The sequence below is a fragment of the Salmo salar genome, chromosome ssa18 (assembly GCF_905237065.1).
Source record: "Salmo salar chromosome ssa18, Ssal_v3.1, whole genome shotgun sequence".
NCBI classification, from domain to species: Eukaryota; Metazoa; Chordata; class Actinopteri; order Salmoniformes; family Salmonidae; genus Salmo; species Salmo salar.
Window position 1 is genome coordinate 55845566 of NC_059459.1, and position 16491 is coordinate 55862056.

Below are 16491 nucleotides of genomic sequence, written 5' to 3' on the forward strand. Positions count from 1 at the left end.
GTTAGGATTCCTTTGTCTAGTTGGACTAGTAATCCCTTCCCGCAATTTTCTAGATAGTTCACTTCCCAGGCCAGGGCTGGTCAGGGAGGCCAGCTGGTTTCACTGGCCGTGGCAACATGGGAGGCCAGTGAGGAGCGATTAGCCTCTTCCCCAACAACCCTCCTGCGTTTCCAGTGTGGTGCCGGTGGATCTCCCCTGGCTGGCTTTTTACAATCCTAAATATTTCAAGGAGACAGGGGCCTTAAGGGTGGTCAGAGGAGCAAGCTCGGTAGGTGTGTGGAGTGATCAAAGCGACTCTCTTCGTGGAGAGTCTGGACTAAGTCTCCACACAAAGCATTCCTCCTAACATGCCAGATTGGCCACGTTTCTGCAAAAGAGGGCTACCTCCAATTAACACCTTACTCATTTCAGGGATTGGTGCGATACAAAACTCTCCAGGCCACAACGCTGCACTTCCGTGAGCACGTGTATACTCTGTCACAGGAGGAGACGTGTGGCTGTGGAGAGCATGTCACCGACCCTGAGGCAGGGATACATTGGCCATCGCATCACCCACCTCCTTGGAGTTTTTTTTTGTGAAGAAGGTTGAGGAGGTTGCATCCGCATTGACTATAGAGGTCTAAATTCATCACAAGGGGGTTCAGTTACCCACTACCTCCACGCGCCGCGGTGGAGTATTTCACAGAGTACGCTTTACAAAACGGATCTCAGGACCGCGAGCAACTTGGTGCGATCCGAGAGGAGATGAGTGGAAGACCAGCGCTTAGGGCACTACATCTGGCCATTATGAGTACTCTCGTCATGCCGTATAAGAAGAATGCCCAGCCGTCAAATCTCTTTGGACGATTTCAGGACCCGTACGCGGGCGTGGGGGTGCATCGGCTGAGACGTTGTGATCTATTCCCGCCACACGCCAACAAGGCATGTGGCCCTGAAGCGCAGGGTGCTTGAAGTACTTGCCAAGTATGACCTGTACGTCAAGGCCGAAATGTGTTCTCCAAACAAGCCGTCTCTTTCCTGGGGGGGTATCGCATTTCCACATCTGGGGTGGTGATGTGGTGTGTGACTGCAAGATTTCGCCGCATGGAATTTTGTCCGACTCGTACTACGGTAAAATGAGGCAGTTACTTTTAGGTTTGCCAATTATCACCGGAGGTTTATCCGTGGCTCGCAGGTGGCTGCCCTACTTCACTGAAGGGGGGTGCGCTTGCGGTGGTGTGTGGAGGCGGACAGAGCCTCTTTGTGGTCTGGCTCCGGGATGCTCTGCTTACTGATGCCTGGGCATCCCGGACCTCTCTTGCCATTCAGGAGGACGTCGAGGCTGGTGTTGGAGAGTTTCAGTGCTCGGGCACACTTCGAAGCTTCACGGTCCGAACCCGCTCCACCTCCCAGTGTCCTGCTGGTCGTGGAGGCAAGAGCCTCCCGCCTGGGTGTTCGCGACAGATTGGATCAGGTGGGCTCACACGCCTACCTCCTGGGTCATCCGGTATTGGAGCGGATGTGCGGTTTAGAGGGAGTGTAACTGTACCCACGCTGGCAAGCGGACGTGAGGCCTGCGTCTCCTCCTGTTCTGGGTGCGCCCAGTGTGGGTGGCTCCTAGACACCCGCCTTCCAGAGGAAGTTACAGCCCTCCCATCTCCAGCTGTGGCCATGGTCCCACCTGCTCGGGTGATTTCCTCACCGATCCTCCTCCATCACAGGGAAACACCACGATGCTGGTGTGTGGATCGGTTTTCAAGTCTCGCCGTCTTCCTCCTTTGCCCGGTTCTAAGACCGCGAAGGCCCCGTTACACGTATCTCGCACTACGGGGTGCCTGAGGACAGTTTCTGATCGTCCCCATTCACGCCCCGGATTTGGAGTGGCGCAGTGGAACGCCTGGGGGTCTCGATCAGGCCTGACCTTAGGTATTTCACCCCGAGAGTAATGGGCAGGTGGGAGGAGTGAATCAGGATGTGGTGCAGGTTTCTGCGTGGTCTAATGCCAGGACCTCGGCCAGGGGAGTGGGCAAGTTTGCCTCCATGGGCCGAGATGGCTCAAAATTCCCCTCCGCCAACCTCCACCTAACCTGGGTGCCTTTCAGTACAGGTTACCAGCCGGTCTGGCACAATTATGGCATCAGAGCCAGACCGAGGCCCCTGTGGTGGGAGGAATGGGCAGCGCCAAAGGACCTGGAGAGCCGTCCAGGAATCCTGGAACAGGCCGTGGATGGCAGAAGGAGAGCGCTGACCGCCACTACAGTGAGGCTCTCGTGTTCTCACCGTGGACCGGTCTGGGCTCTTGACCCAAAACCTGCCTCCTCCGCCTGCCCTGCTGGAAGCTGTGTCGATGGCTCAGGGCCATTTAAAGTCCCAGGAGAACAAACGAGCGTGCTATGAGTTACAGCCCCTTACTATCGTATTAACTCTCAGCCATGTGTCTCTCCACAGGCCGGTGGTAGCTGGTCCACTGCAGGACGTTGAGGTGCGGGAGTGTCCCTCCAGCACCACCCCGGAGACACCGCAGGAGGCCCCGTCGCACAGTCGTTCCATCTGGGACTTAGGCACGGGTGGGGGCCTGCAGTACCTCGTGGATTGGGAGGGGTACGGCCCGAGGAGAGGTGCTGGGTACCGTGGGGGAGTATCTTGGATCTATCACTGCTGGGTGAGTTCCACAGTCACATCCGGATCACTTCCTGCGCCGCTCTCCTCCGGTCGCCCTCTCGAGGACTTCTACCGAAGGTGGCTCCTCTTCCTTTTCGGGTGGTGGTCGGCGGTCGTTGTCACCGGTCTACTAGCTGCCACCGATCCCTTTTCGTTTGGTTTGGTCTGTCTTGTGTTACACCTGTTTCTTGTTTAGATTCATTAGTAGGGTATTTATTCTCGCCCCTACCAGTTTGGGTTCATGTGGGATTGTTTTGTTTTCCCTGTCGTGGGTTTGGGTAGCGGTTTATGGCTTTGGCTCATTTAGACAGGTGTATTTTCTGGACTGCCTTCCGGACCATTTGTGTGGACTGCTTATTCTGGTCCTATTCTTGTTTATTTTGAAGGACTCTGGAATAAACGGTTTCTCTGTATATTTAGTCTCCTGTGCCTGACTTCACCCCCACCTCTCCTAGGGAGTTTTAACAGAATCCCGCACCGATAAACATGAAGTCAGCAGGAGCGGACGCGCCCTCCCCGTCCATGGAGGAGCGTGTCCTACAGCATACAGCCGTGCTACACCGTCTGGGGACGGCTATGGATCAAGTGTTGGCGAGAATGGAGAGATGGGAGAGGAGCGGTCTCCCTACCCCGTCTTCAGCCACTCTTCAGCCTGCACCACCACCCTCTCCGATGACGTCCAGCCCCAGTGGGATTCGGCTCGCGCTCCCGAGGGGAGTACGATGGGGATGGCTGCCGGGTGTAAGGGGTTCCTGCTCCAGTTGGAGCTTTACCTGGCGACTGTTCACCCGACTCCCTCCGGAGAGGAGAGCGTTAACGTCCTCGTCTCCTGCCTTTTGGGTAAAGCCCTGGAGTGGGCCAACACGGTCTGGGAGGGTCCAGATTCGGCGAGGGACCATTACCCAGAGTTCACCCGCCCCTTCCAGGCTGTGTTCGACCATCCACCGGAGGGCAGAGCGGCGGGTGAACGGCTGTTTCATCTGAGGCAGGAGACGAGGAGCGCACAGGACTTTGCGCTGGAGTTCCAGACCCTTGCCGCCGGCGCGGGTGGAATGACAGGGCCCTGATGGACCATTATAGGTGCAGCCTCACGAGAGGACGTCCGCAGGGAGCTAGCTTGCCGAGACACCACCCTCACTCGGGACCAACAGATCGACATGTCCATCAGATTGGACCCATACAAATCAGCCGGGCTAGACAATCTGGACCCTCTCTTTCTAAAATCATCTGCCGAAATTGTTGCAATCCCTATTACTAGCCTGTTCAACCTCTCTTTCGTATTGTCTGAGATTCCAAAAGATTGGAAAGCTGCCGCGGTCATCCCCCTCTTCAAAGGGGGTGACACTCTAGACCCAAACTGCTACAGACCTATATCTATCCTACCCGGTCTTTCTAAGGTCTTCGAAAACCAAGTTAACAAACAGATTACCGACCATTTCGAATCCCACCGTACCTTCTCCGCTATGCAATCTGGTTTCAGAGCTGGTCATGGGTGCACCTCAGCCACGCTCAAGGTCCTAAACGACATCATAACCGCCATCGATAAGCGACATTACTGTGCAGCCGTCTTCATCGACCTGGTCAAGGCTTTCGACTCTGTCAATCACCACATTCTTATCGGCAGACTCGACAGCCTTGGTTTTTCAAATGATTGGCTCGCCTGGTTTACCAACTACTTCTCTGATAGAGTTCAACGTGTCAAATCGGAAGGCCTGTTGTCCGGACCTCTGGCAGTCTCTATGGGGGTGCCACAGGGTTCAAATCTCGGGCCGACTCTCTTCTCTGTACACATCAATGATGTTGCACTTGCTACTGATGATTCTCTGATCCACCTCTACGCAGACGACACCATTCTGTATACTTCTGGCCCTTCTTTGGACACTGTGTTAACTAACCTCCAGACGAGCTTCAATGCCATACAACTCTCCTTCCGTGGCCTCCAACTGCTCTTAAACGCAGGTAAAACTAAATGCATGTTATTCAATCGATCACTGCCCGCACCTGCTCGCCCGACTAGCAGCACTACTCTGGACAGCTCTGACTTAGAATATGTGGACAACTACAAATGCCTGGGTGTCTGGTTAGACTGTAAACTCTCCTTCCAGGCTCACATTAAGCATCTCCAATCCAAAATTAAATCTAGAATCGGCTTCCTATATCGCAACAAAGCATCCTTCACTCATGCTGCCAAACATACCCTCGTAAAACTGACCATCGTACCGATCCTCGACTTCGGTGATGTCATCTATAAAATAGCCTCCAACACTCTACTCAACAAACTGGATGCAGTCTATCCACAGTGCCATCCGTTTTGTCACCAAAGCCCCATACACTACCCGCCATTGCAACCTGTACGCTCTCGTTGGTTGGCCCTCGCTTCATACTCGTCTCCAAACCCACTGGCTACAGGTTATCTACAAGTCTCTGCTAGGTAAAGTCCCGCCTTATCTCAGCTCACTGGTCACCATAGCAGCACCCACCCGTAGCACTCGCTCCTGCAGGTATATCTCACTGGTCCCCCCCAAAGCCATTTCCTCCTTTGGTCACCTTTCCTTCCAGTTCTCTGCTGCCAATGACTGGAACGAACTGCAAAAATCTCTGAAGCTGGAGACTCATATCTCCCTCACTAGCTTTAAGCACCAGCTGTCAGAGCAGCTCACAGATCACTTCACCTGTACATAGCCCATCTGTAAACAGCCCATCTATCTACCTACGTCATCCCCATACTGTATTTATTTATTTATCTTGCTCCTTTGCACCCCAGTATCTCTACTTGCACATTCATCTTCTGCACATCTACCATTCCAGTGTTTAATTGCTATATTGTAATTACTTCGCCACCATGGCCTATTTATTGTCTTAACTTACCTCATTTGCACTCACTGTATATAGACTTTTGTTTTCTTTTGTTCTACTGTATTATTGACTGTATGTTTTGTTTATGCCATGTGTAACTATGTGTTGTATGTGTCGAATTGCTACACTTTATCTTGGCCAGGTCACAGTTGCAAATGAGAACTTGTTCTCAACTAGCTTACCTGGTTAAATAAAGGTGAAATAAAAAAATTAAATAAAAAGATTGGACATCTTGCTGGCTGCTCGTGGGCGTCCTGATCGGGCCCTGTTCCTTCCACCTCCCAGCACTCCTGCTCCGACGCCCATGGAGTTGGGGGGTGCTGCAGCTAGGTCGAAGGGGAGGAGGAGCCTCCTCCTGCACCAGTTGTGGTTGGAGAGGACACACTGCTGACCGGTGCTGGAGGAGCTCGTCTGGGAGTTGAGAGGGCAGGCAGAGCACTACTCGGACACCTCAGGTGAGTCCGCACCAGGCTCACCCAGAGCTCCCCTGTCAGCCATATGTATGTGTTGGTTTCTTTTCCTGAGTTTTCCCCTCATTCCCAGCATAAGGCGCTAGTAGATTCAGGCGCAGCGGGGAGTTTTATGGACCGTGGGTTCGCGAGTAAGTTAGGGATTCCTTTGGTTCAGTTGGACCAACCCTTCCCCGTGCACGCCCTAGATAGTCGACCTCTCAGGTCAGGGCTGGTCAGGGAGGCCACGGTTTCACTGGTCATGGCAACACGGGAGGGTCATGAGGAGCGGATTAGCCTCTTCCTCATCAATTCTCCTGCGTTTCCAGTGGTGCTGGGGATTCCTGGCTGGCTTTTCACAATCCCAACATTTCATGGAGACAGGGGGCTCTTAAGGGGTGGTCAGAGGAGTGCTTGGGTAGGTGTGTGGGAGTTTCCATCGGTGCGACTCTCTCGGTGGAGAGTCCGGACCAAGTCTCCACTGTGCGCATTCCCTCCGAATATGCCGATTTGGCTATCGCTTTCTGTAAAAAGAGGGCGACCCAATTAACACCTCATCGACGAGGGGATTGTGCGATAAACCTCCAGGTTAACGCTGCACTTCCCAGGAGTCACGTGTATCCCCTGTCACAGGAGGAGACGGTGGCTATGGAGACATATGTCACCGAATCTCTGAGGCAGGGATACATTCGGCCATCCACATCACCCACCTCCTTGAGTTTCTTTTTTGTGAAGAAGAAGGAGGGAGGTCTGCATCCGTGCATTGACTATAGAGGTCTAAATTCCATCACAGTGGGGTTCAGTTACCCACTACCTCTCATCGCCACGGCGGTGGAGTCATTTCACAGAGCACGCTTCTTCACAAAACTGGATCTCAGGACCGCGTATAACTTGGTGCGTATCCGAGAGGGAGATGAGTGGAAGACCGCGTTTAGTACCACATCTGGCCATTATGAGTACCTCGTCATGCCGTATGGGTTGAAGAATGCTCCAGCCGTTTTCCAATCCTTTGTGGACGAGATTCTCAGGGACCTGCACGGGCAAGGTGTGGGGGTGTACATCGATGACGTTCTGATCTATTCCGCCACACGCGCCGCGCATGTGTCTCTGGTGCGCAGGGTGCTTGGGCGACTGTTGGCGCATGACCTGTACGTCAAGGCCGAGAAATGTGTGTTCTCCAAACAAGCCGTCTCTTTCCTGGGGTATCGCATTTCCACATCTGGGGTGGTGATGGTGTGTGACCGCATTTCGGCCGTGCGTAATTGTCCGACTCCGACCACGGTAAAAGAGGTGCAGCGGTTTTTAGGGTTTGCCAATTACTACCGGAGGTTTATCCGGGGTTTTGGGCAGGTGGCTGCTCCCATTTCCTCACTGCTGAAGGGGGGCGGTGCGTTTGCGGTGGTCGGTGGAGGCGGACAGAGCTTTTGTTCGTCTGGATGCTCTGTTTACCGATGCTCCCGTGCTGGCGCATCCGGACCCCTCTTTGCCATTCATAGTGGAGGTGGACGCGTCCGAGGCTGGTGTTGGAGCCGTGTTCTCAGTGCTCGGGCACACCCCTGAAGCTTCACGGTCCGAACCTGCTCCACCTCAGTGTCCTGCTGGTCGGAGGTACGTCCCGCTTGGTGTTCGCGATAGATTGATCAGGTGGGCTCACACGCTACCCTCCTCTGGTCATCCGGGTATTGAGCGGACGGTGCGGGGTCTTAGAGGGAGGTACTGGTGGCCCACGTTGGCAAGGGACGTGAGGCCTTATGTCTCCTCCTGTTCTGGGTGCGCCCAGTGTAAGGCTCCTAGACACCTGCCTAGAGGGAAGTTACAGCCCCTCCCCATTCCACAGCGGCCGTGGTCCCACCTGTCGGTGGACTTCCTCACCGATCTTCCTCCATCACAGGGGAACACCACGATGCTGGTCGTTGTGGATCGGTTTTCTAAGTCCTGCCGTCTCCTCCCTTTGCCCGGTCTTCCTACAGACCGCGAAGGCCCTGTTTACACACGTCATCCTGCACTACGGGGTGCCTGAGGACAGTTTCTGATCGGGGTCCCCAGTTCACGTCCCGGATTTGGAGGGCGTTTATGGAACGTCTGGGGGTCTCGATCAGCCTGACCTTAGGTATTCACCCCGAGAGTAATGGGCAGGTGGAGAGAGTGAATCAGGATGTGGGCAGGTTTCTGCGGTCCTATTGCCAGGACCGGCCAGGGGAGTGGGCAAGGTTCGTTCCATGGGCCGAGATGGCTCAAAATTCCCTCCGCCACTCCTCCACGAACCTGTCGCCTTTTCAGTACGTGTTGGGTTACCAGCCGGTCCTGGCACCATGGCATCAGAGCCAGACCGAGGCTCCTGTGGTGGAGGAATGGGTGCAGCGCTCAAAGGAGACCTGGAGAGCCGTCCAGGAATCCCTGAAACAGGCCGGTGGATGGCAGAAGGAGAGCGCTGACCGCCACCACAGTGAGGCTCTCGTGTTCTCACCGGGGGACCGGGTCTGGCTCTTGACCCGAAACCTGCTCCTCCGCCTGCCCTGCCGGAAGCTGGGCCCACGGTTTGTAGGGCCATTTAAAGTCCCGTGGAGAATAAACGAGTTGTGTTATAGGTTACAGCTCCCCCTTACTATCGTATTAACCCCTCGTTTCATGTGTCTCTCCACAGGCCGGTGGTAGCTGGTCCACTGCAGGACGTTGAGGTGCGGGAGGTCCCTCCACCCACCCCGGACATCGAGGAGGCCCCGTCGTACACAGTCCGTTCCATCTTGGACTCTAGGCGTCGGGTGGGGGGCCTGCAGTACCTCGTGGATTGGGAGGGGTACGGTCCGGAGGAGAGGTGCTGGGTACCGGTGGGGGACATCTTGGATCCATCACTGCTGGGTGAGTTCCACAGCCTCCATCCGGATCACCCTGCGCCTCGCCCTCCGGGTCGTCCTCGAGGACTTCTACCAAAGGTGGCTCCTCTTCCTGTTCGGGTGGCGCTCAGCGGTCGTCGTCGCCGGTCTACTAGCTGCCACCGATCCCTTTTCGTTTGGTTTGGTCTGTCTTGTGTTACACCTGTTTCTTGTTTAGATTCATTAGTAGGGTATTTATTCTCGCCTTACCAGTTTGGGTTCGTGCGGGATTGTTTTGTTTTCCCTGTCGTGGGTTTGGGTAGCGGTTTATGGCTTTGGCTCATTTAGACAGGTGTATTTTCTGGACTGCGTTCCGGACCATTTGTGTCGACTGCTTATTCTGGTCCTGTCCCTGTTTATTTTGAAGGACTCTGGAATAAACACTTTCTCTGTATATTTAGTTTCCTGCGCCTGACTTCACACCCCCCCACCTCTCCTAGCGAGTTTTGACAATTTATCACAACACATAGGTTGTAATATGGCTTTTTTTCCCCAGGACTGGCTTCCCCAGTGATTTTTACCCACGGACCGTTACTGTTGGCCCCCCATACTCACAAGGCCTGGGAGGCTTATGTCAAATCCTACAGAGACAAAATACATGTTTTTGGATTGCCCCGGTTGAGACACGTTCAACGTTACCTCACACGGAAGTCCGTCTATTGCTGTTGACATCACATGAGCCTTTCTGAGCCAATGAAAATGTAGCAGACACGCTTTTGAAACTAGGTGGTGTAGTACCGCTTACACACACTGGATGGTATAATACACATTGTTGGAAGCACAGCAGCGAGCTGAATCCAGCCATATGTCAGACTTATAGTTTTTGTTTTAATCAACAAATAACACAACCTTTTTTGGGAGGCTTTAAACAGCCTAGTGCCCAGTTTTTTTAATCTCAAGAGGTTAATGGTAATACACCCTCTGGCATGGAGGTGATATATTTTTCCATCTAAACATTCATTTGAATTAATACATCCTTAGCCTATAGGCCTACCTGTGAGTCTTGATTAAATATTGAGGTAGACTGTGAAAACGTTCAAAATGCATGATATTCACCATCTATATTTATGACCTAGGTAATTAAAGATTTACTTTCTTTAGTGTATAAGAAGAATATGCATATTTCAAACTATACTGGAAAGGAAATGGCGCACCGCTCGCTCACAAACTTTACAAATTTCACTCAGAGGTTGGATAGATTGAATTGAAATGACACAAATATTGTACCAGTTTTTTAATCGCACTAAAACAGATCAAAAACGTACTTTCAGTAGTACTGACATGAATAGTCCCCTCTAGACTGTAGCTCTATTCCAACTATCTAAAAGTTATTCACATCCAAGGTTATGAGAAAGCATTCAGGAATAACTCACAGTACATCATTTGTGGTTATCCTTACAAATACGATTTGACAAATCCTCATAAAACATCTAAATTGAGCTGCACTAGCAGATCGACCAATCCATAACAAATCATTCATTACCTTGTCAGCTGACAAGAAACAAGTAGGAATGAGTGCAGGAAGAGGAAGTATTTATTTTGATCAAGGAAATGAAGAGTCCTTTCTGTCCATGCCGATCCATAGCCATGTTGTCTGAACCAAGTCATTTCTCTTAAGCTTTTTCAGATATGCCTTAAGATATAACAAGGGGGAGCGCGATATAGCGGCTTACCTGGCTTTATTTTCTGCATTAGACAAACAACAAAGTTCCCACTGGGCACAGGTGTCAATTCAACGTCTATTCCACGTTGTTTCCATGTCATTTCATTGAAATGACATGGAAACAACTTTGATTCATCCAGTTTGTGCCCAGTGGATAGTCTATCACACTTCTCTCACACACAAAGATGTTATGTTAGGTGACCATACAACATCTCTCATGGTCTTCAGAGGGTAGGAGAAAAGTCTATATTTAATTTCACCACCGCGGTCAGACAGTGTCCGTCATGACTGGTATAGGTGGGTGAAGTGGAACATAATTTGAGCCGCAATAACCTAGTCAGAGCCCTCAGTTGATTGATGGAAGAACAAAGACAACAGTTATGTATGTACATTGAGTGTACAAAACAATAGGAACACCTTCCAAATATTGAGTTGCACCCCCTTTTGCCCTCAGAACAGCCTCAATTTGTCGGGGCACGGACTCTAAAAGGTGTCGAAAGCATTCCACAGGGATGCTGGCCCACGTTGTTTCCAATGTTTCCCACAGTTGTGTCAAGTTGGCTGGATGTCTTTTGGGTGGTGGACCATTCTTGATACATACTGTTGAGCTTGAAAACCCCAGCAGCGTTGCAGTTCTTGACACACTCAAACCGGTGCGCTTGACACCTACTACCATACCCCGTTCAAAGGCACTTAAATCTTGTGTCTTGCCCATTCACCCTCTGAATGGCACACATACACAATCCATTAAGACAATCCACAATCCATTGTCTTAATGCTTAAAAATACTTATTTAACCTGTCTCCTCCCCTTCATCTACACTGAAGTGGATTTAACAAGTGACATAAATCATAGCTTTCAGCTGGACTCACCTGGTCAGTCTATGTCATGGAAAAAGCAGTTCTTCATAATGTTGTACACTCAGTGTATATTTTAGAGGCTATTTATACATATTTTTTTCATAAAACCCATATAAACTGCATAAGTATTATGCCTCTACTGCCATTTATTCCAATTAGACTGTGGATTTCACCATGCCCAATATGGCTGCCATTTTCACCCCCATTATGGAACTTTGAGGGTTCATGACAATTTATACAACGGGTGGGTCTAATCTTGAATGCTGATTGGTTTAAACCTCATTCCAGACGGTGTCTAACCTACAAGTTAACACCGGCTAAATCTATGACGTTAAAATGCCTATTTACTCAGTTCCATCTTACTGCGCAATTCACTGTCTCATCAGCCCAGCCAGGCAATTTATAAACTTGATCTCCACTATAAAAAGCATCGTTTTCAACAGCATCGATTTGTATAAAACTTGCTGTACGTATCTCAGACATTGCCACATTGTTTCAATAGTCAAATTCGATCTCCTGCTCAGGGGCGGAAATCGCGGGGGGGACACGACCCCCCCATCCTGGGAAAAATATGATTTGTCCCCCCCAATATATCACTGAAACATAACTATGTAATTTAAATAATATTAATAATACGCAATGAAAGCAATTCTGCTGATTATAGACACTTAATAGCGCGTTTTTAAGTTTCAAAAGATTGCGACCCCCCCCCCCCCCCACCCTTTTCCTCACAATGGTTTGATCCACTGGCAAGGTAACAGAGGGGTCGTAGCCACTGTCTGAAAGGCACTCAATGAACGTAACTGACGTGAGGTTAATCCAGTCAATCGCGCACACACACTAGCTGAATATGCAGAGCTAGCGCGCAAATATTAACTATTAAGCAAGCTAGTACCTATTCCATTTATGTGGCCTCGTCAAAGATGGAATCTTTGCTATCGTCAATTTATTCCGAGATCAGCATGCAGATGATGTAAGTTAGTGCTTCAAAGTCCCTGTGATAAGGTTAGCGATAAACTGAAGTCCAAACTGAACAGAACTACACTCTCTTCTACCATTGTCTTAAATATATTTAATGGTCTCGTTGCAAAAGCTAAATTGTCGCAAGGGAACTTTTATTTATTTATTTTATTTAACCCGGGTAGCAAAGATTATAGCAAACACCACTGAAACTGAATTGGTGCTCGCTAGCTTTGCAAATTCAGCTATTGTTGGAAGCCAGCCAATATGAAACAAACTATTAAAATTACAAAAGGTTGCAGCATATGTTGTGTAAATGGTGAACTCATACAGCTGTCAACTCTTGTCATTTTAATCCGTTTCACATTTGCTAGCTACCTTTTAGATCGAAGCCCAAATAGAATGATAAAAGATAAGATGATAGAAGCCCATCTCCTACTGTAAATAACCTACACACTGTGTGTGTGTGTAGCCAGCCAGCCAGGTAGAAAAATGGCAGAAAAATAAAAGACGGACATCAGAGTATTTTTCAGTACACCAAAACGCAAAGTAAGAACCCTAGTAGCCTAATATCTCAAAGACTAGTTGATAAAATGTTCATAAGAAAGAAATGAAATTCTAATGGAAATGTTTCACAATGATGTCATTAGGCAGAGCAGGCAACAGATGGCACACAGACAGCAGAGTTGGGGACAGATATGCAGGGACAGACTGGCAGAGACAGGGAGTCTCAGGTAAGTTTGTTGAGTCTTTGTTTGGCAACATTATGAAAGGTTCTCCATTTTTTTTACTTGTAAAATAGGAACATAATTGGAAAATGCCATGGATACCCCCACTCTCAACTTAAACTGGTGACTGAACTAAGATTTGTTAAAGGCAATGGTATTGCTGTTGTGAGTAGTTAGCCTTCCCTGTAGCTCAGTTGGTAGAGCATGGTGTTTGCAACGCCAGGGTTGTGGGTTTGGTTCCCACGGGGGGCCAGCACAGAAAAAAAAAATGTATGAAATGTATGCATTCACTACTGTAAGTTGCTCTGGATAAGAGCGTCTGCTAAATGACTAAAATGTGTAAATGTAGTTGTGTAGGTTTGGGTACCGGTAGTTAGGAGTACGGCAAACACCTTATTTCTTTGGTTCCTCAATATACATTTACCATATTACAATGTAGGCTATGTGTTACAGCAATACTTTTGGTGTCCCCCTCAGGAATTGCTCTTGAGAAAATTTCATGTAATTGTCCCCCCCAAAGTTGATATCAGATTTTCGCCCCTGCTCCTGCTGTCCCATAGTAATGAACGTGTCGGGACAAGACAGAAATGCAGGCAGCGTTTCTCAGCCAGTCTAAATCATGAATAAGCTTGCATAATTTTTATGGATATATACAAAGACATTTCAATTGAAAAAAGGTCAAACGAAACGAAGTGCAGCTAGTTTGCAGTCTTTCCAGCTCTAGTTTGAAAAGATTGTGTTAGATGTGTTGTTGGCTAGCTCATCTGAACAACAAGAGAGCACATTTTCTGTGACAGGCAATATCGCGCCTCATATTTCCAAATAAATGTCACTAGAAAAGAGTTTAAACAAATGCAAATGTGGCTACTGTTGTTATTCTGACTGCACTGTTTGACATGACCGTAAATTAGCTAGCAAGCAAGGGAGAAGAACGCTGCCAGCCAATATGGCAATGGAACATTTAGAACGAACAACTGGGTCACATGCATAGATACAGATCAAAAAGACTAAACGACTAGGTAGAAACCCTAGATTTGTGTCGGTACTATATCTTGTGGAAGGATGAAATAGTATGAATAAATACATTTTTTAAGCAAAATGTCAATCATTATTTGAATATGTTGGTAACCCGTTGTATAAAAGTTAATTAATAGGATCTCTATGGTTACCCTCCCCCTCCCTAGATAGGATATGAACACGTCACAAGCCTTGTAAATTATGTTTTAGAATTACTAGAATTGCAAATTATTAGAATTAATATGTACATTATACAAACAAACAAGCCTTTTTATTATCAACCACACAACAATGAACATGTATGCAAGGCATTGAAGTAATCACTATTCAGATGTTTCACAAGCGTCGCCCCATGGCGGTTATTAACCCCATAATAAGCAGGCAAGTAGTTATCTGCTCTGCCTGAAGTGTTCATTCGATACTGTCAATACTGTATATAGTGGAACAGTGCTGTTTGTGTGTGTGTGTGTGTGTGGTTTGTTCTTGCGTGCGTGTGTGACGAATAGTCTACATTAGGCAGCAGAGAGATTTGCACTATGGGATGCTTCCATAAGATGCTGGCTTTTGCACAATACGAGAGTTGCATAAAAATGCAGCCAGAGACAGTCAAGTGGCGTTATGAAAATGCACTTGTATGTTTTCCATTTGGATTAAGATCGGCTAATGACCCAGGACCCGCCGCTTCCCAGATAACATTTCTCAGTGCTATTCATTAGCTGGGATTCATAATTGAACATTTCACAAGAACCAAATTACAGGCTGAATAATGAAGTTCTAATTGTGGTGGCGGGTGACGCGGAAGCACTTTTTTCATATCTGCCATAAAAAGGGCTACCAAAACACTGTCTCCTTGATAAGCTTGCCGTGTATCTTTAGAAGATGCAATTCATTTCCATTAGAAATAACAATTTTAAAAACATGTTTTTGATAAGCTGTCTGGGGTACTAGTGTTGAAGGATTTTGCTTTAGGTAGACTCAGCTCAGTGTGAGCTGAGCCTACCAGGTATTGTGTGAGAGGAAGTCAGTCCACTTTACAGCAGTCTGTGTGAGTCAGAGGGACATGTCAACAATAGAGCATATGAGCAAGCACAATACAACATGTTAGAAAGCCAGACAAGATGAGAATCAACTCAGCAAAGAAAGAAACGTCCCTTTTTCAGGACCCTGTCTTTCAAAGATAATTAGTAAAAATCCAAATAACTTCACTGATCTTCTATGTAAAGGGTTTAAACACTGTTTCCCATGCTTGTGCAATGAACCATAAACAATGAATGAACATGCACCTGTGGAACGGTCTTTAAGACACTAACAGCTTACAGACGGTAGGCAAATAAGGTCACAGTTATGAAAACTTAGGACACTAAAGAGGCCTTTCTACTCTCTCTGAAAAACACCAAAAGAAAGATGCCCAGGGTCCCTGCTCATCTGCGTGAACGTGCCTTCGGCATGCTGCAAGGAGGCATGAGGACTGCAGATGTGGCCAGGGCAATAAATTGCAATGTCCGTACTGTGAGACGCCTAAGACAGCGCTACGGGGAGATAGGATGGACAGCTGATCATCCTCGCAGTGGCAGACCACGTGTAACAACACCTGCACAGGATCGGTACATCTGAACATGACACCTGCGGGACAGGTACAGGATGGCAACAACAACTGCGCGAGTTACACCAGGAACGCACAATCCCTCCATCAGTGCTCAGACTGTCCGCAATAGGCTTGTAGGCCTGTTGTAAGGCAGGTCCTCACCAGACATCACCGGAAACAACGTCGCCTATGGGCACAAACCCACCGTCGCTGGACCAGACAGGACTGGCAAAAAGTGCTCTTCACTGACGAGTCGCGGTTTTGTCTCACCAGGGGTGATGGTCGGATTCGCATTTATCGTCGAAGGAATGAGCGTTACACCGAGGCCTGTACTCTGGAGCGGGATCGATTTGGCGGTGGAGGGTCCGTCATGGTCTGGGGCGGTGTGTCACAGCATCATCAGACTGAGCTTGTTGTCATTGCAGGCAATCTCAACACTGTGCGTTACAGGGAAGACATCCTCCTACCTCATGTGGTACCCTTCCTGCAGGCTCACCCTGACATGACCCTCCAGATCGGAGGGTGAGGGCTAGGGCCATTCCCTCCAGAAATGTCCGGGAACTTGCAGGTGTCTTGGTGGAAGAGTGGGGTAACATCTCACAGCAAGAACTGGCAAATCTGGTGCAGTCCATGAGGAAGAGATGCACTGCAGTACTTAATGCAGCTGGTGGCCACACCAGATACTGACTGTTACTTTTGATTTTGACCCCCCCCCCCCCCTTTGTTCAGGGACACATTATTCCATTTCTGTTAGTCACATGTCTGTGGAACTCGTTCAGTTTATGGCTCAGTTGTTGAAACTTGTTATGTTCATACGAATATTTACACATTTTAAGTTTGCTGAAAATAAACGCAGTTGA